The sequence below is a fragment of the Cebus imitator genome, unplaced genomic scaffold (assembly GCF_001604975.1).
Source record: "Cebus imitator isolate Cc_AM_T3 unplaced genomic scaffold, Cebus_imitator-1.0 Scaffold57, whole genome shotgun sequence".
NCBI classification, from domain to species: Eukaryota; Metazoa; Chordata; class Mammalia; order Primates; family Cebidae; genus Cebus; species Cebus imitator.
This window is the reverse complement of record NW_016107372.1, coordinates 4,558,859-4,583,326: the sequence shown is the minus strand read 5'-3', so window position 1 is coordinate 4,583,326 and position 24,468 is coordinate 4,558,859. Positions and strand designations below refer to the sequence as shown.

The 24,468-nt window shown below is 38.0% G+C and overlaps 1 protein-coding gene across 6 annotated transcripts in view; it reads left to right on the top strand.

The window, feature by feature from the left end:
* The first annotated feature begins 9,993 nt into the window (after window positions 1–9,993).
* RHBDD1 (rhomboid domain containing 1) overlaps window positions 9,994–24,468 on the top strand; it is a 165,566-nt gene continuing 151,091 nt past the window's right edge. For 4 of the 6 annotated variants that reach the window (XR_001825425.2, XM_017529144.2, XM_017529143.2 and 1 more), the window contains exon 1: window positions 10,026–10,084. The gene's annotated coding sequence lies outside the window, so the exon portion shown is untranslated. Of the gene's footprint in view, window positions 10,085–11,531; window positions 13,335–24,468 lie in introns of those variants that run through there. The other 2 variants (XM_037738757.1, XM_037738756.1) reach the window with 2 other exon arrangements.

Genomic DNA, 24,468 nt, shown 5'->3' with positions numbered 1-24,468 from the left:
CTAAAATAGAAAAATGTCAAAAATTGGAAAGAAACACATCATTCAAAATAATTCTGAAATAGATAGTAAATGGTTATTTTTGATAGGTTAGATAATTAATAAAACAATGGAAATTTAACGCAAACATGCATGAGTAAAAAACAAAATTAGCATTTATATGGACCAATGATGCATCCAATGACACCCAGTGCTAGATATTTAATATTCAGAAATAGAAATAATGTATTAAAAAGAAAGATGGAATCATTAATCCCTTTGCCCACTAGCTACATGAGCTTTGGCAAATTACTTAGACTTTCTGACACTCTGTCTCCTCATTTGTAAAAGGGAAATGAAGCGGCTCGAATGCAGCAGACACTTGGAAATGGTAACTAATATTATTAGCTAAAATAACAGTTATTGGATATTAAGAGTTTATTGTGTGCCAGGCACTTTGATAAAAGCTCCCAATGGATTATCTTATTTAGCTAGTAGGGGTTATACTGCTGGGTAATACTGAGCTCTTATAGGATGTCAGATAGAGGAGTGATAAAATTTTAAAATCTATGATAATGAGTTGTAAGAAAATCAAGGAGATTTTTCTAAGAAGATTTCTACTTCTTAGGAAAACATGTAGACACTGCATGAGTAGAGAATGAGGTTTCATTGGTTTAAGGCCCAAAATAGGAAATAAAATTATCTATTTATGGTATGATTGGAAATCAGGGAATGGCTGATCTAAAGGCAGGAGTTTAAGCATTAGAATTGTTTTAAGTATTAAAACACCTGCTGTGTAATACACATTACTTTATTGTTATCTCAGCTCTTCTCAGTTCCATTAGATTAATTGAGAGTTGATTAGTGAAAATTGATATGCAATTATAATAATGTCCATAAATATGTCAGGATAATTACACTTGGCAGATCTACTTGCAAATGCATTACTTCTATTTGTAGTTTTGGTAACAACTGACATGATTCTCACTGGCTGTAGAACAATCATGATAGATTCTTAATTCTACATTCTTCTTTTACACCAATGAAAAACCATTTCTGTATAAAGACTCAAAGAAAAGATCATTACAAGAATTTCTAAGACACTTTAATAGACAGTATTTTTTAAAAATTATTATTATTTCTTAAGACATGGCCCTTAGCATTTTTTCCTTCATTTCAACCCTGGTGAATCTGATGATTATGTGCCTTGGGGAGGAATAACATGGGGAGAAATGCCAGATATAGGTGACAGGGGGATGGAGGCAGCAAACCACATTGCCATGTATGTACCTATGCAACAATCCTTTATGATCTGCACATGTACCCCAGAACCTAAAGTACAGTTAAAAAATTATCTACTCTATTTAGTCTGGTGTCCAAATTGTAATGCTCACACACCAAGAACATTGCACATGATGGCATACTTATGCCTCTTATTCCTTACTGTTGATCAAAATAATATCCTGCTAAAATACTACATAAAATCTTATACATCACCATAATGATTCCTCAAAATATTGTTCTCACTTTGCCTTTTTTTGTTTTGTTTTTATGTTTGGCCTGCAATGTTCTTCCATTTAATTCAGTAAGTCCAATACCACCCATTTACACATTAAGTATTCAAATGCCAGCTCCATAAAGTATTCTCCCATCTCTACAGCTCTAGCCAATGTCCTCATCCCATAAACTCCCAAGTTAATTTAAAACTTCACTTAAAGCAGATAGTTCTATCTGATTTCATTGATAGTAACGTAGATCCCTTTGTTTCTTTACAAAGCTAGAAGCTCTTAGGGCATGAGATCCACATGTGATGGTTATCCTTCATCACAAGAATAATTTCTTGAGCATAGCATGTGGATGGCTAGGGCCTGGGTAGGACTGCCATGGTCAGTCTTTACTAGGCCTTGTACATAAGTGACCATCCATGTACAGACTGGTTATCTTCTTTAAATAGCTTTGTTAAGGTGGAATTTACATAGCAAAATATTCATGGATTATCTGTGTATAGTTTGTGATTTTTAATAAATTTATAGTGTTAATAAATTTATAGGCAACCATCATCACCATCCAGTTTTAGAACATTTCCACGGTTCCAAAAAGTTTTCTCATGCTCATTTATAGCTAATCTGCTCCTGCTCCTGGTCCTAAGCAACCGTGGATCTGTTTTCTGTTTCTATAGATTTGTGTTTTCTGGACATTTCATTTAAATGGAATAACACTATCTGTAGACTTTGGGGTTTGAGTTCTCTCAACTAGCATAATATTTTTGAGGCTCAGCCATGTTATAGGATGAATCAGTAGTTTATTTGTTTTTCATTGCTTAATCATTAACTGTTGATGGGCATTTGGATTGTTTATAGTTTTGCCTATTATGAATAATGCTGTCATAAAATTTGCAGGCAAGTCTTTTGTGGACATATGTTTCATTTCTCTTGCGTAGATTCCTAAGAGTAATATTGCTGGCTTGTATAGTAGTGTATGTTTAACTTTCTAAAAAACTGCATAACTATTTTCCAAAGTGGCCACACCACTTTATAATCCCATCAGCAATGTATGAGCATCACAGTTACTCCACATTCTTGCCATAATTCTGTCTTTTTTTATTACAGCATCTTAAGGGAATGTGGAGTGGCTTCTCATTGTGGCTTTAATATGCATTTGCCTAATTACTAATGATGTTGAGAATATTTTCATATGCTCATTACTCATATATCTTCTTTGGTGAAGAATATATTCAACTCATTTGTCTACTTTTTAACTGAATTGTTTTATTCTTGACTGGTAAGAGTACTTTATATATTCCAGATGAAAATCCTCTATTAGATATAATATTTGCAAATATTTTCTTCCAATCTCTAATGTGATTTTCATTTTCTTAATGGTATCTTTTAAGAACTTTTTTTGATTTTGAGAAGGTCCAATTTATGAATTTTTTCTTTTGTGGATTATACGTTTCCTGTCGTATGTAGAAGTATTTGCCTAATGTAAGATGACAAAGATTTTCTTTTGTGATTTCTTTGAGAAATTTTGTAGTTTTAGCTGTTACATTTAGGCCTATAATCTATTTGGAGTTAATTTTTGTGTATTGTGTGGGCCCAAGTTCATAGCATTTTTTCATACAGACGTCCAACTTTGCCAGCATTCTTTGATGAAAAGACTATCCTTTCCCCATTAAATTGCCTTAGCAATTTTGTTGAAAATCAACTGACCACATAGTGGGTTCTATTCTGTTCTGTTGATCTCTATGCCTATTCTTACACCAATAGCACACTCTCACGATCACTATAACTTTATAATACAATTTGAAATTTAGTAAAATAATTCCTCCAACTTTATTCTTCTTTTTCAAAATTGTTTTGGCTATTCTAGGTCTTTTATTCCAGATTATACAGATTAACTTATCAAGTTTGTACCCCAATAAAGCCTGCTAAAATTTTGAGAGGGAATGTGTATTGACTTTATAGGTTAATTTAAGAAGGAGTGCCATTTTAACAATATTGAGGCTTCCATTCCATGAATGTAGAATGTCAATTTCTCTCCACCCTGTTAAGTATTTTTTGGTGTACAAGCCTTACACTTCTGTTCTTAATTTCTTTCTAATATTCCTAAACATTTTATTCTTTTTATGCTACCTGGAATGAAACTGATTTCTCAATTTTATTTTCAGACTGTTAATTGGTAGTATACAGAAATATGATTTAAAAAAATTTATCCTGAGGCTGTGCTAAACTTATTAATTTTAGTAGTTTTTAATCTTTGTGTGTGTGCGTGTGTGCGTGTGTGCGTGTGTGCGTGTTTCTACATATAAGATCAGGTCATCTGTGAATAAAGACTTTCACTTTTTCCTACTCATTTTGATCCTTTTCTTTCTTTTGTTTCTCTTATTACGCTAGCTGCAATCTCCAGTACAATGTTCAATAGAAGTGGTGAGAGCAGACGTTCTTTTTCTAACCTTAGGGGAAAAGCTTTTGGTGTTTTATATTAAGTATGATATTGACTGTAGGTTTTTTATAGATGTCCTTTATTATTACCAGAATGAAGGAGTTCCCTTCCCTTCTTACTTCCTAGAGAGCTTTTATCATAAATACACATTGGATTTAAAACAATGCTTTTCTACATGTATGGAGATGATGCTATGGGCTGAATATTTGTGTTGCCCCAAAATTCTTATGTTCAAATTCTAATCTCCAAGGTGACGTTATTAGGATGTAGAGCCTTTGGGAGGGGATTACGTCATGAGGACAAAACTCCCAGGAATGAGATTGTGCTCTTATAAGAGACCCCAGAGAGCTAGTTCTCCTTTCCACCATGGAAGGACACAGTGAGAAGGCAAGAGGGCACTGTCTATGACGAGGCAGGAGCTCATCAGACACAATGTGTCCATGATGCTTCATTTGTCAACTTTCCAGGCTCCAGAATTGAGACATAAATTTCTGTTGCTTATAAGCCAATTTATGGAATTTTTGTTATAGCAGCTCAAATAGACTAAGACAGACGCTCACATGGTTTTTATCCTTTAGCTTATTAATATGGTGTTTTATATTAATTTTTTGCCAAGAGGGTCTTGCTTATTGCCCAGTCTAGAGTGCACTGGCTATTCAAAGATGCAAACATAGCCCACTACAGCCTCAAACTCCTAGCCTCATGTAATCCTCCTGCTTCAGCATCCTGAGTAGCTCGAACTACAGGTGCATACCACAGTGCCCAGATATGAATTTTTTTATTTTTTATTTTTTAAGAGATGAGGTCTCCCTTTGTTACTCAGGCTGGACTGCAGTAGCACAATCTCAGCTCACTGTTCCTTGAACTACTGAGCTCAATTGATCTCCCTGCCTCAGCCTCCTGAGTAGCTGAAACTACAGGTGTGTGCCACCGTGCCTGTCTTATTTAACTTGTTGCGTAGACAGGATCTCACCATCTTGCCCAAGCTTCTCTCAAATTCCTGGGCTCAAAGACTCCCACCTCGGCCTTCCAAAGTGCTTGGATTACAGGTGTGAGCCACTGCACCTGGCCTTTTTCAATGTAAAATCAAATTTGCATTCACGGTATATGATCTATCCTTCATATATATTACTATATTTGGCTTGTTAATTCTTTATTTGGAATTTTTGTATGTTCACAAGGGATGCTGATCTTGTAATATCTTTGTCTGAATTTGTTATCAGGGTAATAATATCCCCACAGAATAAGTGGAGAACTGTTCTATTTTCCGAAACAGTTTGTGTATGATGGTGTTATTTCTTCCTTAAATATTTGATGGATTGACCCCAGTGAATCCATCCAGACCAGGGCTTCTATTTGTGGGAAGATTTTCTTTGTGGAAAGTATTAAATTTCTGTACTTGTTATGTCTGTTATGGGTTAAACAGTGTCATCCAAAAAGATATGTTGAAGTCCTAACCCCCAGTCCCTCAGAATATGTTATTTCAAAAGAGGGTCACAGCAGATGTAATTCGTTAAGATGAAGTCATACTGGAGTAGGCTGGGCACTTCAACCTCTAGGACACAGGCACGTGAGGGAACAACGCATGTCAGTGATGCAGGCAAAGACTGAAGTGCGGCAGCTACAAAGCCAAGGAGCACCAAGAAAGGCCAAGGATTGCTGGAAACACCAGCAGCAGGAAAGAGACAAGAATTCCCTCCTTTAGGTTTCAGAGGGAGCATGGCCCTGCCAACACTTTGATCTTGAACTTCAAGTCTCTAGAACTGTCAGATAATAAATTTCTGTTGTCATAAGCCGCCTAGTTTGTAATATATGTATTTTTTTTTACAATGACCATAGAAAATGAAGTCTCTTTGGATTTTTTATTCCGTTTTGACAATTTGTGTCTATCTAGGAATTTGTCCAATTCATCTGCATTGTCTAATTTATTGGCACAATGTTATTTACAGTCTCTTACAATCTTTTTAATTTTGGTTGGTAATGATGTACCTGCTTTGATTCCTAATTTTGGTCTTTTAAACTATTTTGGTCAGCTTAATATAGGCTCATTAATTTTACTTTTCTTTTCAAAAATTGATTTTCATTTTCTCTATTTTCTGTTACTTATTTCATTCATTTGCAACATGATCATTACTTCCCCCTTTTGCTAAAGCTTTAAGTTCTTCCTCTTTTTCTGGTTTTCAAGGTGGAAGTGTAGATTTGAAACTCTTTTCCTTGGTGTTTAAGGAATGAATACCCTTCTGATCACTGTTTTAGCTGCAGTGCGTGACTTCCATATGTTTTCACTTTCATTCATTTCAAAATACGTTCTAATTTGCTTTAGCACTTCTTCCTTGGCCGATAAGTAATCTAATTTCCAAACATCTGGGGAATTTCCAAATTTCTTTCTATTGTCAATCCCTAATTTAATCCATTATAACTAGAGAGCATGAACCTTGTATGATCTCAATTCTTTTAAATTTATGAGACTTATTTATGACCTACCATATGGCTATCCTGGAGAGTATACTTCTTAAAAAGAATGTAAAATCTGCTGTCATTAAGTACAGTGGTCTGCACATATCAGGTTGAGAGTCTTGCTCAAGGCTTCTATATACATAGTGATTTTCTGGCTAGTTGTTCCATACATTATTGGGAGTAGGGTACTGAGATATCAGACAACTGTTGTTTGTATATTTCTATATTCAGTTCAATCATTTTTGCTTCATGAACTTAGGGCTCTGTTACTAGGTGCATATACATTTATAATTGTTATATCTTCTCAATGTATTGACCCTCTTAATCAGTATGGAATTTCTGTCTCTAGAAATATTTATTGGAGGCCAGGCACACTGGCTTATACCTGTAATCCCAGCACTTTGGGAGGCTGAGGCAGGTGGATCACCTGAGGTCAGGAGTTGGAGACCAACCTGGCCAACATGGCTAAAACCCATCTCTACTAAAAAAAAAATACAAAAAATCAGCTAGGCATGGGGATGGGTGCATGTAGTCCCAGCTACTCAGGAGGCTGAGGCAAGATAATTGCTTGAAATCAGGAGGCAGAGGTTGCAATGAACTGAGATCGTGCCATTGTACTCCAACCTGGGCAACAGAGAGAGACTCTGTCATAAAAAGAAAAAAAAGAAAATAAATATTTCTTGTCTTAAAGTCTATTTCATCTGATATTAGTATAGCCACTACAAATCTCTCATGGTTAATGTCTGCATGGTCTACTGTTAAGTATTGTTGTTCTTATTATCATTATGTTACATGAACCCGTTCTCACTTTTCAGTCCTTAAATTGAGTCTTGAATTATTTGTTATAAATCTTTGATCAGTCTTACACATATTTTGGTATGTTTTGGGTGTATCATTAAAAGCAATTAGAAATTCAAACAGCTTCTCCCTTTAAAAGATAATCCAGGTGTATATTTGTTGCCTGGTGTTGTTGAGTGGTATTGTTGCCTGTCATCCTCTCACTTTCTGGCTGGCTTCTGAAAACTGAGAATGGCGCTTGTTTACCTTCCTGCCAGTTTCTGTCATGGATTTGTGAACTGTACAAGGGTTGTTACCACAACTCCTCTGCTTATGTGCAAGCACCACATCTTAGAAACATTCATATAAGTCAGGTGATTTAATCATAGGTATTGCTGCTTTTCTGTAAGCCTTAGTAAAAGTTAAAAAAATTATTTTAGACCATTAAACGTCTCACATATTACACACAATGTGCATACTGCTGCCTCATCTCATGATTGAGATATATACTTTTGAGCATTTAGAAATCATTGATGTATATGGCAATGTAGTCATTACATACCTTTTATGTTAAAGAATTTCTTCTGGCATTGATTCTTTGGTATTTTTAAGCCTTGCTCAGTGAAAGGATGGTGCTAACTGCTTCATATATTAATATTTAAGATATACAGTTATTATCCAAGTGATGTTTGTCAGTTTAAATGGGATATGAGCATGTTATAACATGCTCATTTCAATAAACTTAAAAAAAAAAATCCAGTCTGCTCAACAAATCACATAGGACAAAAGAAAAGGGCATTTTTAAAAAGGTAGATTTTTTTTCTACCTGTGAAATGTCTTCTACTTCTTAAATGTCTATGAAATTTTTCATTGATAATATTTGAAACAGAACATAATTACCTATGTATATTCTTAATTCCTATTATTTCTACATTTTAATGGAATTACTGAATCGAGGCTTCTTAGTTGGTGGCTTCCTTAAAATCACCTCTGTATTTGATGCATTATGATAAAGACAAGAAAATGATGCAATTATAGAAAGGTGTAGAGAGTGATGGAGAATAGAAGATAAGATTAACATTGGCTGAATGGATTCATATGATTGTGGATCAGAAGGATAAATGAGGACTTCTTCCTTTTGAGAAATTACACATTTCCCCCTTTAGGGAAATATAGAAAATGCCTCTATAGACAATTTACTTTTCCCCATATCCATTTGACTTTTCATTTCCAGAAATGCAGTTTCTCATTGTCAGCTGAGCTTTTGGAGTATATTGTTTTTCTAGGAAAGGGGTAACTGATAAGTCTTAAGGAATTATTCAATTTGCTAAGAATCTTCTTTGTCACTTGAAAGTCATATGTACACCCATACCTATGCATGAGCCACATTTTCACTTACATTTCAAACTCCAGAATAAATATCTCTCTGAAGAGTTTTAATACACAATGGCAAAAGATAAACTCTTCCAGTTTAGGCAGTATTTGTTTCAGCAGACTATCTAAACACAGCTGCTACAACTTCCAATAAACAAACAGCAACACTAAACCACCTATACTCGGATTCAGCCTTGGAAAAAGAGCATCTTTACCGGATCAGAAAATTCCATACCAAATAAGAAGGCAGTTTTTGGTGTTTTTCTTTTTTTTTCCGGATTCTCACTCCGTCGCCCAGGCTGGAGTGCAGTGGAAGGATCTCAGCTCACTGCAACTTCTGCCTCCAGGGTTCAAGCGACTCTCCTGCCTCAGCCTCCAGATTAGCTGAGATTACAGGCGTGTACCACCATGTGCCTGGCTAATTTTTGTATTTTTAGTAGAGACGGGGTTTCTCATGTTGGCCAGGCTGTTTTTGAACTTCTGACCTCAGGTGATCCGCCTGTCTCGGCTCCCAAAGTGTTCGGATTACAGGCGTGAGCCACTGCATTCGGTCTGTGGTTTTTTAGAGACAAGGTCTCACTGCTATCCAGGCTGGTCTTAAACTCCTGAGCTCAAGCGAGCCTCCTGCCTCGACCTCCCAAAGTGTGGGGATTACAGGTGTGAGTAACCGCGCCCGCTGTAAGATAGTTTTTATATATCTTATGAAATAAATATAGATACCACTTGCAACATTTAACTTAGCCTGACTCCTACAACTGAACATAAAACTTGCTCCCGAGTAGCAAACAATTAAAATTGTATCAAATGATCTATTAATCAAAATTCTATGAACTTTAATACGAAACACCTAAAACCCTCAAAATGGGCAAACGCTGCGTGGTGCAGTTCCAGACTCAAGCTTCTGGGAGTGAAAGGTGCACCCCGCAACCTTGCCCTGCTAGCCGGCTCTGGGACTCTGCGATAAGCCGCCCTCCCGCGGTCTGCAGATAGCTCCTGAAGCAGGAGAGCGTCCTTCCCACCCTCCGACTCACAGGCGCTCCGGGCAGCAGCTCCCCAGTCTGCCGCTGCGCTGGGGCCGAGAAGGACGAAGCTTCCCGGCAGAGATCCCGGGCAGAGGCGCCCCCCGGGGCAGGCGGCCAGGACCCACTCGCCGCTTCTCCCCTCTTTGTCCTGTCCCTCGAGCGCAGGTCGCTGGTCTGCTTTACGTGTGGTAAGCTGCCAGTGTCTATTTATGGCAGTAAGGAATATTATTATCCATATTGCACATGGAGCTTGGAGGACAGGGCGAGGGTCTACGCTCTCCCTACTGCGCTCTGCCTGCGGTTTTGCCTTGCTGTGCCCTCGCGGCCCCTTTTTGGCCACTGCAGCCCCACGCGGTCCGCAAACAGCAGAACGCGGGCCCGCACAACTAGGCATGCGCTGCGGCCGAGCCGTCTGCTTTAAAGCCCTCCCCTCCCGCACCTGGCCGGCAGTTACCCGGGGCGCAGGGGAATTGGGAACGTGCGTGATGACGCACGTGCACGCAAAGACGTGGGGACGCAGGCTGGTCGTAGAGAGCGTGAGTTTCCGCATCTGTGTGGTCTGGCTGTTGTCGTCGGTTCTGCGCGGCGTCTCTCGCGGTTTCCCGGGGCTGCGGGCGCCGGCGGCCGGGTTGGGGGCTGCCGGGCGGAGGTCGGCGCCTCCCGGGGAGCTAGGGCTAGGGAGGCGTTGCGGGGTTGGAGGTACAACCTCCCCGTCCCGGGCAAATCCGAGAGCTAGGAGGGGGTTTCCTGGGACAACTCCACCCGGGTCTCGTCGACGTTGCCCCATCTCCGCCTGACCGCTCGGGAGCGACGTACTCATACTCGGAGGAAGGGGTTGGCTCTGAGCGAGTATGAAGGGTTCCTTTTGAAAGCAGGAAGTTTGAATCATGCAATCATGCAATGACGTTGCATCAGTAGCACAGCCTGCAGTTTCAGGTGCCCTCGGGAAAACTTTCAGTTTCTCAGAACAAGCCTAATTCTCACCACGGTAATTAAAGGACAAAAAGTCTACCAAAGTAAACCCTTTCTGCCCAAACCCTAAAAACCTTTGGATAGACCTTTGCAAGAAACGTATCACAGGCTTGTTTTTCCAAACTGAGCATAAACTCTCTTAAAGACTAAGCGTTACTGTCAAAATGAATGATTGCCTGCTTAGTTATGATTCAGTTATCGAGGTGTTTAGGTTTCTTTGCAGTACACGCAGACTTTTTTTTCCCCCCTTTGAAATTGCTTGTTAGAAGCCTTTGATTTCTCATAGTTGTGTGTCTTTTCGGGGATGGTTCTAATAAACTTTAAAGGCTTCTAGTTTGCTGCGGGACTGGCATCGCTGTGGAAAGCAAGCACTTTTTCCAAGGAGAGTAGAAGTCCATTGGTTTCTAAATAGTCCCAGGACTCTAGCATCGGCATCACTTGGGAACTTCTTGGAAATGCACATTTAGGGGTCTTACCTCAAACTTACTGAATCAAAAATATATTTTAACAAGGCTTTCAGTTGCCTGGATGCTAAAGTTTGAGAATTACTGGCGTAGTGATAACACCCATTGTGAAGTCATATATAATGGAATTTGAATTGAAGTAATTCCTAGATGGAGAAACTTGGACATGTTACCTTATAGGGCTGTAATACGAAAATGCAAGAAAAATGTTTAATGCTTAGTATTTTGTTTACCTCAGGGTTCTCAACTCTGTGTAGTCAAGGTTGTTGGATGCAGGATGTTGAAAGTTACAGTAGTACATACTCTATTGTAGTATTTTTAAGAATAGCGTTAGTATTCATGTTGAAGAGTAGTTTTTGATTCTTTGGCCCTCTGATCTCTTCAGTTTTATTTATTTATTTGGAGACAGTCTCCCTCTGCTGCCCAGGCTGGAGAGCAAGGGTGCGATCTCAACTCACTGCAACCCCTGCCTCTTGGGTACAAGCGATTCCCCTGCCTCAGCCTCCCAAGTAGCTGGGATTACAGGCGTGTACCACCATGCCGGGCTAATATTTGTATTTTTAGTAGAGACAGGGTTTCACCACGTTTGCCAATCTGGTCTCGAACTCATGACCTCAGGTGGTCCCCATGCCTTGTCTTGAGTTTAGTTTTACCTTCTTTTGACCCGGAATTTGGTAAAGACCAGTTGAGAAGTATCGTATCTTAGTGACTTGTAAGCAAAAGCCAAGGCTGAAGATGTTTGTATCCTTATCTTTGTTTCCCATATGTCACACAGCTCCACGATAGCGAAGACGGTATCATGTCTCTCTAGATAGCTCCATTTGCAGGAAGGATCACAGGAGTGCCCTCAACCTCCTGTGTTTTTTGGATGCAGTGTTTTCTTACAACTTTACCTCTTTCAGGGGCTCCGTGTAGGGGGAGAAATAAATATTCAGGATTTAGGGCAGCTGCTCTAAAGGCTAGGTTCTTTGCAATGTTGAGAAGGTCAGTGCCAAACCGTGGCCTACACATGTGGTTTTCATTAGAACACACTGCCCCCAAGGCTACACCATGGCTCCTGGATATTGAGAGAGTTTTCACATAAACATAGTCACTTTGGATGGATTATTACTTCTGCAAATAATTTCATTAGCTTTGCCACCAAACTGGCACTGTCTCATCATGAAATGTTTATTTTTCAAAGGCCTCAAATATGTTTTTGTTCTCCTTATCAGAGAGGCAAATCTCTATCTGTGGTTTTGGGTCAGACAGGCCCTGCTCTGAATCTTGCCTTTGCTACTTAGTGATTGTTTCCATTAGACAAATTAACACCCTTCCCACTTTAATTTCTCCTGTAAAGTAGGAGTCATAGGATGTGCTGCTTCAGGCCATTGAATTAAATGAAATAATGCATAAAACATGTCCACCTTGTTTTAGGCGTAGAGGCTCAGTAAATGTTGCATGTAGGACAAGGGGAAAAAAAAGGTGTTTATCACCCCAAACCTAACTTTATGCCATTCATTTTATAATATTTTTATAAATGAGGTAATTTTATTACCTAACTCCACTGCTTTTCTTTTTAACCATAAAAGATGAAGAGTCAAAACTTTAACATTATTGTGAATAAGAAAAAACAAACACCTGAAAAATGTTAAAACTTTACATGGAAAAAACCCAGTCTTGAGTCTTATCGAGCAACTTCTATAAATTGTTTTGGATGTTTATGGGAAGGTAAATATCCAAAGGTCGGGGATGAGTAATAAAGTACCTTCTGTTAATGAGGACCAGTCAGCTAGAGAAGGGGGCACTGTTACAGAAAATTAGACCTCATTGAAGCTATGTGCTAAAGAATAAGAAAATGCTGTTAGCCCTGAAATTGCTAATATTTTTTAAAAACACAAATGCTTAATGATAGCAAAGTGAAAACTTTTACATTCCATTTTAAGTGATAACATCTATTACATGTATTTTTGTGTGTATATATTGCATATTAATGTCTGAGCACAGAAAATACTTGAACTCATACTAGGTCATAATTTTGTTTACTTGTCAATGTATTAGAATGTGGTGGGCAGGGGGGAAACAAGTATAAAATCAAACAATCTGTATATTTATGTAAAGCTAGATAAATACATGTATATGTAAAAGTTCTTTTAAACGATTAAAAACAGAAGTGATTCTTTAAAAGGTAGATTTCCTTTTATGTTGCAGTTATAGTCATGTAAACAGTGGTCCTCATATCTTTTTTCAACAGGGAGCCTCTTAATCTTATCTGTAAACCTCAGGAGCTGAGGAACTTGAAACTCTGTGGTGAAATAGAAATCCTCAGGGCATGAGCTATGCCTAAAAAGTAATGGCATTAAGAATTCTGGTGAGTGGGATTCACAAACTTGTTCTGAAGAGGATTTCCAAGGTTGGCAGCCATGTCACCATGTGAATGGCTTCTCATGTGGGGGAGTGAGTGATTATTGAGAAAACAAAAATCTACCTGACCCATACTTTACAAAGTAGGATTCTGTGCACTTTTTTGAGGAATTAGCTTTAAAAAAAATCCGTCCAAGTTGTGACAGCTCTATCACTATTGAAAGCTATTTGATATTTTAACTGACTGTTGTTTAGGATTACAAATGACTCAGGGACAAAGAAACAGGAAGTTAAAGGAAATGTATTACTTGTGTTTATAGCCCTATCATTTTTTTGTTGTATGAAAGCAACTACTTTATATGGTAAAGTGCTTTTTTAGACAGTTAATTTTTAGTTAATAATGAGCCTTCATAAGAAAAATAATTTCAAATGCTAAGTATTTGTTAGATTGTTGTTAATAGTGGTAGTTAGTGATATTGTCTTTTTCACACATTGAGGAGGGTTTCCTGGTGACAGCTGGAGTGTGGGGGAGGGGTAGTCACTTTCAATCAACCAGCTGCTTTGTGCAGTATCATGATGGCGATATTTCAAAGCCCATAGGTGATTTTGGCTGTATTCAGGAAAGAAAATCAGATTTCTGGGAAGCAACAGATAGTGTGCAAGAACCCTTTGGGATCTAGATGATAGCCAACTAACATTCAGGTTTGCATATTGAGGTTATTCACCGTCTAGTTTCTTGGACATTGTTACCTGCACCTCATAATTACACAGCAATAAAGTCTAGTTCTAAGGGCAGGAAAGGCTACTTTAAGGAGAGGAAAGGAGAGTGAAAAACTTGGTGGCACAACACGCCATTTCATTTATTTTGACAGTGATTCTAGGATGTAAGTGGAAATTTTTTCCATCTATAGATAAACAGAAACTCAGCAGTACCAATTACATGATTTGTCCAAGGCCACATACTGATACATGATGACATCCATATTTGACCCCAGATCTTTTGACATTAGCTCCAGGAATGTTGTCATTGCACCAACAGCTGTTTCTCCAGGTGTTAACTTGCTTGTGCATTTTTTAATGCAAAATCACAATATCAGGATAGCAATGAATGAAATAAATATAAATGTTACTTACACTGACTTCGGTTTTATAAATAATATATAGGGGTATGTTTGTGCACTTGCGTGTGTATATGTGTGTTTTGGCAACTACATATAATTGGTTTTTTTTTCTTGAATTAAAAGTCTCTTGGACAATACTGTGAAAAAAATTCACTACCTTTTAAAAAATATTACCAATACCAGCAATTTTGGAATTATGTGTGTTGTAATAATTCAGTTATGATTCTAAATTTGAACAAGTGTAGGAATGAATTTTGTGCACACTGCCCATGTAGTCCCCTTGTCTCAACATATTGAAGGGAATTTCTTTTTTTCTTTCAAGGCATATTCATTTTTCATTTATTTATTTTTTTGAGACAGGGTCTTACTCTGTTACCCAGGTTGGAGTGTAGTGGATTGATCTTGACCCACTATAGCTGAGACCTCCTGGCCTCAGTTGATCCTCCCACCTCAGTCTCCTGAGTAGCTGGGACTACAGATATGCATTGCCACACACAGCTATTTTTTTTTCTTCGACTTTTAAGTTCAAGGGTACATGTGTAAAATGTGCAGGTTTGTTGCATAGGTAAACATGTGCCACTGTAGTTTGCTGCACAGATCATCCCGTCACCTAGGTATCAAGCACTGCATCCATTAGCTATTGTTCCTGATGCTCTTCCTGCCTACCCCACCCCTCCGGCAGGTCCCAGTATGTGGCGTTCCCCCACCATGTATCCATGTGTTCTCATTATTTAGTTTCCAGTTGTAAGTGAGAACATGCAGTGTTTGGTTTTCTGTTCTCATATTAGTTTGCTGAGGATAATGGCTTCCAGCTTTATCCATGCCCCTGCAAAGGACATGATTTCATTCCTTTTTATGGCTGCATAGAATTCTCTATGTACCACATTTTCTCCATCTATCGTTGATGGGCATTTAGGTCAATTCCATGTTTTTGCTATTGTGAATAGTGCTGCACTGAACATACATATGCATGTATCTTTATAAGAGAATGATTTCTATTCCTTTGGCTGTTTACCCAGTCATGAGAATACTAAGTGAAATGGTATTCCTACCTCTGGATCTTTGAGGAATCACCACGCTGTCTTCCACAGTGGTTGAACTAACTTACAGTCCCACCAACAGTGCAGTAGCATTCCTTTTTTCTCTGCAACCTCAACAGCATCTGTTGTTTTTTGAGTTTTTTATAATAGCCATTCCGACTGGCATGAGATAGTATCTCATTGTGGTTTTGATTTGCATTTCTGTAATGATGAGCGATGTTGAGCTTTTTTTCATGTTTTTTTTGGCTAGATGTATGTTTTCTTTTGTGAAGTGTCTGTTCATGTCCTTTGCCCCACTTTTTAATGGGCCTGTTTTATTCTTCTAAATTTGTTTAAGTTCCTTGAAGATGCTGGATATAAACCTTTGTCAGATGGATAGATTGTACAAATTTTCTCCCATTCTGTAGGTTGTCTGTTCACTCTGATGATAGTTTGTTTTGCTGTGTAGAAGCTCTTTAGTTTAATCAGGTTTCATTTCTCAATTTTTACTTTTGTTGCAGTTGCTTTTGATGTTTTGGTCATGAAATCTTTGCCCATGCCTATGTCCTAAATGGTATCACCTAGATTTTCTTCTAAGGTTTTTATAGTTTTAGGTTTGACATTTAAGTCTTTAATTCATCTTGAATTAATTTTTGTATGTAGTCAAAGGAAGGGTTCTAGTTTCAATTTTCTGCATATGGCTACCTATTTTTCCCAGTACCATTTAATAGAGAATCCTTTATTGCTTGTTTTGGCTAGGTTTGTCAAGGATCAGATAATTTTAGGTGTGTAGTCTTATTTCTGAGTTCTCTATTCTGTTCCATCAGTCTATGTGTCTGTTCTTACACCAGTACCATGGTGTTTTGGTTACTGTAGCCTTTTAGTATAGTTTGAAGTCTGGTAGTGTGATGTCTCCAGCTTTGTTCTTTTTGCTTAGAATTATCTTGGTTACTTGGGCTCTTTTTGTTTCCATAAAATAGTTTTTTTCTAATTCTGTGAAGAATGTCTTCTGTGTTGCACCCCAGTGATGAAGCCAACTTGATCATAGTAGATAAGTTTTTGATGTGCTGCTGGATTCAATTTGCCAGTATTTTATTGAGGATTTTTGCATTGATGTTCATCAAGGATATTGGCCTGAAGTTTTCTTTTTTGGAGCTGTGTCTCTGCCAGTTTTTGGTATCAGGATAATGCTGGCTTCGTAGAAGGAGTTAGGGAGGAATTAGAAAGTTTAATGGGAATAGCATTGAATCTATCAATTACTTTGGGCAGTATGGCCATTTTGATGATATTGATTCTTCCCGTTCATGAGCATGGAATGTTTGTCCATTTGTTTGTATCCTCTCTGATTTCTGTGAGCAGTGGTTTGTAGTTCTCCTTGAAGAGGTCTTTCACTTCCTTATTGGCTGTATTCCTAGGTATTTTATTTTTGTAGCAATTGCGAATGGGAGTTCATTCAGGATTTGGCTCTCGGCTTGCCTGGTGTTGGTATATAGGAATGCTAGCATTTTTTGCACATTGATTTTGTATCCTGAGACTTTGCTGAAGTTGCTTATCAGCTTAAGAAGCTTTTGGACTGAGATGATGGGGTTTTCTAGATAAAGGATCATATCATAAGCAGACAAAGATAATTTCATCTCTTCTCCTCCTATTCGAATACCCTTTATTTCCTTCTCTTGTCTGATTGCCCTGGCCAGAACTTCCAATACTGTGTTGAGCAGGAGTGGTGAGAGAGGGCATCCTTGTCTTGTGCTGGTTTTCAAGGGTAATGCTTCTAGCTTTTGCCCATTCAGTATTATATTGGCTGAGGGTTTGTCGTATATGGCTCTTATTATTTTGAAGTATGTGCCTTTAACACCTAGTTTATTGAGTGTTTTTAGCATGAAGGAATGTTGAATTTTATTGAAGGCCTTTTCTGCATCCATGAGATAATCATGTGGTTTTTGTCTTTAGTTCCGTTTATGTGATGAATCACATTTATTGATTGGTGTATGTTGAACCAACCTTGCACCTGGGTGATGAAGCCAACTTGATCATGGGAGATAAGCTTTTTGATGTGCTGCTAGATTTAGTTTGCCAGTATTTTATTGAGGATTTTTGCATTGATATTCATCAAGGATATTGGCCTGAAGTTTTCTCTTTTGTTGTTGTATCTCTGCCAAGTTTTGGTATCAGGATAATGCTGGCTTCATAGAAGGAGTTAGGGAGGAGTACTTCTTTTCAATTGTTTGGAATAGTTTCAGTAGGAATTGTGACTGCTCTTCTTTGTACCTTGGTAGAATTCAACTGTGAATCCATCTGGTCCTGGACTTTCTTTGGTTGGCAGGCTATTTGTTACCATCTCAATTTCAGAACTCATTATTAGTCTATTCAGGGATTCAGTTTCTTCCTGGTTCAGTCCTGGGTGTATGAATGCAGGAGTTTAGCCATTTTCTCTAGATTTTCTAGTTTATGTGCATAAAGGTTAGTAGCTAAGTGAGCTCTTAGGGTTTGGGCAGACTTGGTAGATGTGGAAAACTCTTCAAATTCATGCTCTGAGAACCAGCTCCAAAAGTTGTTGGTCACATAGTTTCTCAGCACAAGTTTTAAATTCCAGGGGAAGAGTTATTATTCCAGCTTTGGTCACTATCACCTGGGATCAGTATTAGAAATAGCACACTTGATTAATAGCTGCCCCACCCCCACCCAAAGACCACATCCAATGATAGTGGGAGACAGATTCTTGTTTCTGAAAGAATGAATTGTTGATGCTGTGCAGGCAAAAAGCCCTAAGCTGTTACCTATCACCTAATAATTTGTGGACATCCCATGTGGTTTGTGGTAACATAACATGTATTTGAAGCGTGGTGTGCTTTCCCCCCTTTTCACTGGTTGTTGTGCAGGGACAACTTGAGTTACATAAATAATTCACAAACAGTTCTTACACAGAGATTAATTTAAATCAGAGCAGGGAGTGGTGGTAGCTCTCATTTTTTCATTGACATTAGGTAGACAAAGAAATGGTGCAGAGTAAACCTGAGAATGAAACCACTTAAATCTTCTTGAAGGAGCAATCATGGGATGCTGGCATTGCTGTTCCCTGTGTGCCTCCTGGTTTAAAACCCTAGGTCTGAAGGGCTGTCAGTTGGAGAACTTTAATGAGCCCTCATTACACTAAACCTTGTGGTTTCTGAGAGAAGAAACTGGTTTATGATTGATCCTGGAAATCATAAATGGTGATGGGTCAGAATTGGAGTTGGCACTAATTCACCTAGCAGTGGGGCAAAATTTAAGATCATATACAAAATCTAGTAGTTTCATTTTTTAGCCATTATTTTTTATGTATAAATATAGTCTAATCATTTGTTAATACTATATAACACTTTTAAAAGGTGGAGAAAGAATTTTGCCAGCTGACACTTTTTTTTTTTTTTTTCCTAAAATGGAGGCTCATTAAATTCTCAAATTATCAGAGAATATTGACAGAGATCTTGGTTTGAGGTTTTACATAAAATTTAATGAAAAAAAATAATATCTGCTTTCGGGTTTCTTCTCTATATTTGTTATACTTTTTAAAAATGTATGTGTAATTTAATCACATGCAGCTTTAAAAAAATGTAGGGTCACAGAAAGTCTTGGAAAATGCTAATTACTATGTTATCAAAAACACTTTAAAACTATTTTAAACCTTAATTTATTTGTTTATATGGGCAAAACCACTGTCATGTAACAATTTGTGATTTTGTATGTGTGTGTATACATACATACACACACACACACACACACACACACACACACACACACACACACATATAATCCCATTTAATCCTCATGAAACCAAATGAGCTTATGTTACCTTCTTTTACAAGTGAGACTCTGAAGGTTAACTTTCCTAATGGCACATGGCTGGTGTATGGTAGAGCCAAGGACCATACCTTTAACTGCTGTCCTTTACTGCATATGTTAATATTGCTACCCCGTATATAATTTTGACAAAAAGCACTGGGACATTTTTTTTCCCAAAGCCCATCTCTTTACTCTCAGTTCCCTGACAACTTCTGAAACTGTTAAAATGTGTTGTATTATCCATCATCTTGTGCTTCTGTTTGCTGTGAATGTGGCAACAGCTCCTGTATTGCAGCAGTGTGCCCTGTGAAGCTGTTTGTCTTTTATGTCTTAGAGCAGCCTAACAGCCTTTCATGTGCAGTTCAGCAAGATTGCTTTTCATTTAACAAAGCTGAGTGTTGCTTTCTAGGTGAAAAATAATTAAATGCTTTTAAAGATATATTTGATTAACAGGAAGCTGATCTGTGTAAATTAATTATAACTGTAATGATGTCATAGCCTTGTCTTTTGTTATTAACCAGGTAATTGACCAGAAGTTGAGAAGCTTATTGTAACTGACAGTTAGTAGTTTGACCTTGTATGCTGTCTGGAAGTGAAACATGCACAATGAATGTAAATGCAGTTTGTTCATTGAGCTGCATGTGTTGTCAGAACATCTGATCTTGGGTTCTTGTTTTAATTCTTCCGTTACCTCTTTGCTGAAATTGGTGGTCAGGATTATATACTTATAGTGAATACTATATTTATTTCTCTTACTGAAAGCATCTGGCCAAGCACAGATGTTGCTTGTGTCCTTGGATAACTATAATCAGACATGAAACCTTGGCACATTTAGGACATACAGTCAAGTAAACAAATGCCAAAATTAAGTTAATCTCGTTTTTAAAGTCTGTATGAAGGATAGTAAAGCAACTTTGATAGAGAAATCAGAAAAGGAAAAATAGAAGCATAGTTGATAGAGGATTTTTCCCCTCTCATTCTAATTTGTCTAAGAAAATGAAAACCGTGTGATATTTTGAATATTTGAGTAGTGAGAACTTCTAACTTGGTAGTTTTGGTTAAAGAATGGAAGCGTAGTCCAGGCATGGTGGCTTGCGCTTGTAATCCCAGCACTTTGGGAGGCCAAGGTGTGTGGATCACCTGAGGTCAGGAGTTCAAGACCAGCCTGTCCAACATGGTGAAACCCCATCCCTACTAAAACTACAAAAATTAGCTAGGTGTGATGGTGAGCGCCTGTAGTCCCAGCTACTTGGGAGGCTGAGGCAGGAGAATCGCTTGAACCTGTGAGGCAGAGGTTGCAGTGAGCTGAGATTGCACTATTGCACCCCAGCCTGGGCAATGAGAGCAAAACTCCTTCTCAAAAAAAGAGAATGGAATTGTAAGAGTAAACATGGAGAACATGGAGTAGAAGTGGGATAATAATGGTTGACAACCAGCCATTATTAAATGTTTAAAAAATATGTAAGTACTATGTATGTAAGTAAACATGGCATTTTACCTTCAAAAGTCCTGACTTTTGCTTGTGGAGGTAGTTCTCAGGATTGTAGCTTGTGAATTTTTGTCAAGTAGTGGAAGGAGGGTTATCTGAAATTGTATAGAAAGTTGTAACTGCACGTGTGGGTAGGTATAGCTCATAATGTACTCCGTGAGCTGGGGAACTGATAGATGTTTGAAATGTATAAAATCGCTCATTTTGTTAATTTCTATGCAGTTTGCTTCAGCAGGTTGCAGTTTTCTGCATACATCAAATGTGAAATTTGTACTTTGCTCAAATTATTCCCTAATATACAACCTGCATTTGAGCAAATTTTTTCATTTCAAAACAAGCATTATAGCAGAGCAGAATGGAGCATACTAATTACTTCTACTTCCCCAAACATTATTGTATTTTATGTCTCTGTGGTAATAGCACATCATGCTGTTTTCTTCAAACCCCTTTCTTTTATCCAGTTTTTATCTTTCAAAGCCTGGCTGGGGTGAGGAGACAGGGAATTCCCTAAGGCCTTCTCTGAATTAGACTGACTTAACATTTTCTATATTGACATATATTTTTACATTATTTGCCCATTTCCAAAACGTATCTGTTTTAGATGACATAAAATAGTCGTAAAGATTGTAGTAAAGAAAGAAAACAACAAACCCAAACGGTTGAGTGGCTCTCAGCAGAGGAAAGCATAATCATTTATTAGGCAAACTTAAGCTTTTTCTAGCTCTGATGGGATTTTGCATGAGAAACATTGTGTGAATGGTGTTTCACAACACTATGAAGATGATTCTTTGGGTGAGATCTATGTCGAGGCCTCTCATATTAAATTTAATCTCTGCAAATGTCATTCTACAAAGGGAAAATGATATGAACTGACCATGCAGCTTTCAGTGATCTGGCAAAACACAGGGATATAGTGATCTTTTATACTAGTAATTCTTAAAAGGCAGAAAAGCAGTTTTTGCCTCTCTGTGGCTTCTCTCTCAGAGTAAACCTTGCTTTGCAGGGTAGGGCTTAGGGGTGAAGGAAAGCCAAGCATGGAACGCCTTGCAACCCCCCAACCCCCATAGTCCTCCCAACCAGAATCCTAGCCAGCCAGATGCCTGTCCCTGGTAGGAGAATGTTGGAGAAGCTACGGGTGCTTTTGTTCCTCAGCTTCTCTATTTGTATAGAATATATTCTAAGATGACAAAAATGACATTTGCATGATTGTTACTTGTTTTTAACTTCATTTTAAAAACTGATTTTTTTTGTTTTTTTTTTTTTTTTTTTTTTTTTTTTTCCGTGGATTTATTCACTTTTTGAAGTGTGTTTTTTGTGTTTCTATCTCTCATTTTTTAGCTGTGACTGTGATAACGATTACCGAAAGAAGTTGGGTATTTGAACATTACTTGGTACTATTCTCTATAGTATTCTGTGCTATATAGATCTACAAATTGACTTGTCCTCAAGAAAACAATTACAATTGATGTAGAGTATAAGTTTTACATAGTGAGATTTTGTATATTTGAAATGTTTTAAAAATGCATGAATGTTTTGTGTAATGGAAGTCACCACTTACCTTTCTTGGGAAGGACTATTCTTTATGCCAAGATGACGTTCTTCCTAATTTTTTGGTAGTGAAAGTGTCATATCTTATTAGAAGACAGTGGGGTTGACTTCTGATCTCAGCTCTGACACATAAAGGTCTTGGAAGTCGTCATCTGTCACAATAAGAAAAAATTTGGACAAACTGAAAATCAAATACTTTTCTTAGGTCCATCAGGTAATTGAGGTCACAAGTCAAATCACCACCTTGAAATCTGGAGAAAGACTAATATAAAAAATCAGCCAAGATCAACTTACAGGAAGCCACTAAAGGCAGTAACCAGTAGGGACACTTAAATGGTAATTTTGCTGAGTTGCTGCAGTCTGAGTATAGACTAGCTTGAGAATTAAGAACTCTTTTCTGGGCCGGGCGCGGTGGCTCACGCCTGTAATCCCAGCACTTTGGGAGGCCGAGGCGGGTGGATCACGAGGTCAGGAGATGCAGACCATCCTGGTCAACGCGGTGAAACCCCGTCTCTACTAAAACTACAAAAAATTAGCTGGGCATGGTGGCACGTGCCTGTAATCCCAGCTACTCAGGAGGCTGAGGCAGGAGAATTGCCTGAACCCAGGAGGCGGAGGTTGCGGTGAGCCGAGATCGCGCCATTGCTCTCCAGCCTGGGCAACAAGAGCGAAACTCCGTCTCAAAAAAAAAAAAAAAAAAAAAAACTCTTTTCTGCAGACAAACTGGACCACAGCTTCATTTTAAGGATAGTCTTGGGAATGAGATTGTTTTGATTAAAATCGCTGCTTATCTATAAAATAGTTAATAACAATACCTACTTTATAAAGTTTAGAGATCGAATAGGGTAATTATGTGAAGTTTGAGAGCAGTACTATTACAGATTAGCTAGAAATGTGGTTGTATATCATTTTGGCTGGTGGTTTGACTTTTCCTTTTGTATTTTAGAATAACTATAAATCAGTAGCAAAATGGTATTTCTTTTTCAGTCATTAAAAAAATAGCTGTGATTTATTGAATGATCACTGCAGCCTGGCATTATTCTAAGAATTTCAGTGCTTCAAGATATTTAGTTTGTTTAAGAACTTTAGGATTAGATTTAGCTATTATTATTTCTCCATTTTACATGGTGGGAAACTGAGGCTTAGATTAAGTGACATGGGCAAGGCCACATAGCGCTTAATGCTAAAGCCAGTCAGTAGGACCAATTTAGGTTCCAGAGTGTATGCTCTCAAACTCCAAGGTATAAGGAAAACACACCATTTGTAAGAGATGATGAAGGTTCCCTGGTGATATCCTGTTGACACCAGCGGAACAAGCGTATGTACAGGAAGCATTTGGGAGGTTAGTGAGCACTGGCATGGGCAGGGAGCCTGTCAGGAGGGAGGCAGGTCAGGAGCTGGCTTTGAGGATTGGGAAGGAATTGAATGGGCTGATAGAGGCAGGTATGTGTCTCGGGCTAGGGTGTGATGGTAGCGTTGCCCTCAGGCTCTGCTCACATGTCTTGCCCTTTTAAGGGACATTCCAGCAGGCTTTTAGCCTCCAGATTCTGCATTTCTTTGACCAAGTGCTTTCTCTGGCCCTTGATGCCCTCTTTGCCTTCTCTGGCAATGCAGAAATGCCAGAGATTCAGGGCAGACTCCCTTGCCCTGTGGGTATAGCACTGAGGCATATATCTATATCTGTACTAGCTTTCAGAATTCCCAAGTGAGATTAAGCTCTGGTTATTCACAGTGGCCGCTCTTTTGAGAATATATATATATATATATACATATATATATATATATATATGTATATATATATACATATATACACATATATATATATACACAGCTAGTGCTTAACTTACGACCACGATTGGTTCCGACAGACTGATCGTAACATGATTTGGTTGTAAGTTGAGTAGGCTATATGTACAGTACTGTGAAATGATGTTATAAAAATCTTTAAGTCATATTTTATCATAATTTTCTTTCACTATTGTTATATATCATAATTTTCTTTGTTCATTTTATGCCATTTGTATCATCTCTACACCATTTTGTTTCTTATTTTTACATTCGTCAGGTTTAAGTAAAAGACTGCATTACCGGTACAACTGGTTTAATATTTGCAAAACATACAAAATTACAAAATACAGGTGC